The following is a 2,305-nucleotide window of genomic DNA, read 5'->3' as shown; positions in this document are numbered from 1 at the left end:
TCCCCCCGGGCAACGGCCGGAGAAGGTCCCCGGCGGGACGCTGGGGAGCAATACCGGGGGCTGCCGGCGCTGCCAGGCTGTGCCCCGCGCTGTTTGCGGGGCAGTCGAACCAAGAAGGCGTCGCTGATGCGCAGGTCTTCTCTCGCACTGGTCTGCGAGTTGGTCGCTTTGCCCTGACAGGGAACTAAGATGTGTGAAGTGGTTGTGTACCTTTTGGTGTTGCTTAGCAGGCTTCTGGGAAAAGATAGCACTTAGATAAACAGACTTTTTTTTTTTTTTTGGTAGTACAATGTTTTTTTTATTTGAAAGCGGCTGGCCCTGAGGAAAGCCTCCACTGTGGCTCATGGAGCTGTCCCCAAGCCTAAGGAAAAGTGTTCAGCTCTGCCTTGTTCTTGCCTGAACACACAGTCTACATTTCTAGCAAAATAAGCTTCCCTATATCTCTCCCTCCCTCAGTCCTCCAGTCTGTACATGTATGTTTGGTGCAGCCTCCACTACTGTTTGAAGTGCAAACCCTCCCACATGTGACCCACATCAGCCTCAAGCTAATATAAATATGCTTTGTGCTGCACTTCTGTCACATATCCCTGCCTTTCCCCCCTCTTTTTCTCCTGTTTCCAGGGCTCTTACCACTTGTGCTTCTACTGCTGCAAGACAGAGCTGGCCTCTTGTTGCTCCCAAATTCTCCCCCGATGTCCCCAGGCAGCCTCCCCTTTGCTCCCACTCCTGTGAGCCTTTCCCATGTACCTGGGGGCTGTGGCAAAGCCCTCTTGCTTTTTCTCACTCTGCCTTTATTCAAAAGGAAGAAGAGGTAGAGAAGCACAGTCGTCCACATATGTACAAAGAGAGGTACGGGCGGAACTGATCCCACCATGTTGCAGAGTTTGCTGATCAGCTTTTAGGATTTTTCCCTGAGCCTCCGGCTCCACGCCGCCTCTGGCATTTGTACAGTTTATTCTGTGCCCTCCTTGCAGTTCAGCATGCTCACTCCTGCTGTTCTGGGCTTGGCTGCTTTCTTGTCACACTGCCAGAGCTCTGGGAAAGGACCCAGCTAAGGAGCAGGCTGGTACAGAGCTTGTTGCCTGTCAGCTTTACTGAAGCATTTGTGCCAGCGTATGCCCATTTGCCTATTATAGCAGCAACCAGAAACCTTGCAGTTAGGGGAGGCATGGAAGAAAAGGTGCTTTTCAGTTCATTCTTTCAACTGTTAATCCATTTGAGCGACGAGAGAGCTGGTGTCTGTGCTGAGGCCAGGAAGGTGAGGTAGAAAGGTGTACATAGCATGGGGAGCCAAGTGCCCACATTTACCCTGCAGAGGTGTTCAGCTGACTGCCCCAGAGATAACTCTCAGATCTTGCTAAGCACAGACCAGTGTAGGTTACAGCAGCCTCTCTTTGGCTCCTGCTGTTTCCCTTCTCTTCCCATGCACATACCCGAGTGCATGCCCAACTGAAGTGGAAAGTGGATAAGGCAATTCTTGGTCCTGCAACTTTCATTGTGCTTATTCACAATTTCTGTGAATAGGAGCTGCCAGGAGGCTTTCAGAGGCTACATGATGTTAGAGTGGTGACAGTCCTATGCTCTTGGTCTCCTGCTTCCCATTTTGTGGGTACTTTCTCTTGATTTGGTGTAATGATGTAAGTGTGATTAGCTTGCGATTATGCTCTCAGCAGGCAGAGCAGAGGCTTTTTCCAGATTGCCAGCCAAACAAATATGTGGACTGGATGTGCACGTTCCCTTTCTTTAAAGGTTAAACTTAACCGAAGAAGGGCACATACCAATTGCTGCAGGAGATTGAACCTCAGTTCAAGACTGCAGACTTGCTTGTGGCCATGACTGGAAGAGACCAGACTTCTGTCAGGAGCAATTACCAGTTTTATATTTGTATCCTTTTGGTGTAATTGCTTATTCCTGTTTTGAGGAAGCCAATAGGAATGTTTTCTTGGCTGTTTTTGGTTTTGTTCTTTTTTTATATTTTTCAGTAGTTTTTCCTGTCACTTGCCCTCCAGTCAATGTGTGTTTAGGAGCACTGTGTCTGTTTAGTCTCTTCGTGCCTCTCATTCTAAAATGATGAAAGGAAAATTACTCCTTTTTTTTCCCCTGAAAATGAGGAGAGAAAACAGGAAGAATTCTGAGTCTGAATGTGATCCTAACAATATCTAACTAAGAAGTGGACAAGTTAGTAATACAAATCAAATACGTGCTTTAGGATCTGATGTCTCTTAAAGTATGCACCAAGGCCAACCTTTTGGCTATCCCTGTTTAACTTTTATTTCTGCTTTAAACATTGCAGGGGGGGGGGGGG

At 47.9% G+C, this 2,305-nt stretch overlaps 1 protein-coding gene across 1 annotated transcript in view; it reads left to right on the top strand.

The window, feature by feature from the left end:
* Positions 1-2,305, top strand: part of RCL1 (RNA terminal phosphate cyclase-like 1) — a 31,040-nt gene that overhangs the window by 28,014 nt on the left and 721 nt on the right. The window lies entirely within an intron of this gene.

Source organism: Pygoscelis adeliae, unplaced genomic scaffold (assembly GCF_000699105.1).
Source record: "Pygoscelis adeliae isolate BGI_AS28 unplaced genomic scaffold, ASM69910v1 Scaffold501, whole genome shotgun sequence".
NCBI lineage: Eukaryota > Metazoa > Chordata > Aves > Sphenisciformes > Spheniscidae > Pygoscelis > Pygoscelis adeliae.
Note: the sequence above shows the minus strand (reverse complement) of the source record. Positions and strands in the feature narration are given on the sequence as shown.